Raw genomic sequence first — 226 nt, 5'->3', positions numbered from 1 at the left:
AACATCTTTACATTTATTGTATTTATAATTTACAGTATACCTACTAATTGCCATTGCCTCAATTGACAAATTTAAGGTACACAATTTATTATAATATACTGCAAAATTTTAAATTAACAAGTTATCATTGTTATCTTGTATCTAAGTTACGCATTTCCGTGCTCGATACATATTGCTCATGCGTACCATGAGCAGTGCATTTTTATTTCCAGCCCGTATTCCTTAA

Source organism: Aphis gossypii, chromosome X (genome assembly GCF_020184175.1).
Source record: "Aphis gossypii isolate Hap1 chromosome X, ASM2018417v2, whole genome shotgun sequence".
NCBI classification, from domain to species: Eukaryota; Metazoa; Arthropoda; class Insecta; order Hemiptera; family Aphididae; genus Aphis; species Aphis gossypii.
The sequence above is the reverse complement of the archived record's forward strand: the minus strand, read 5'-3'. Positions refer to the sequence as shown.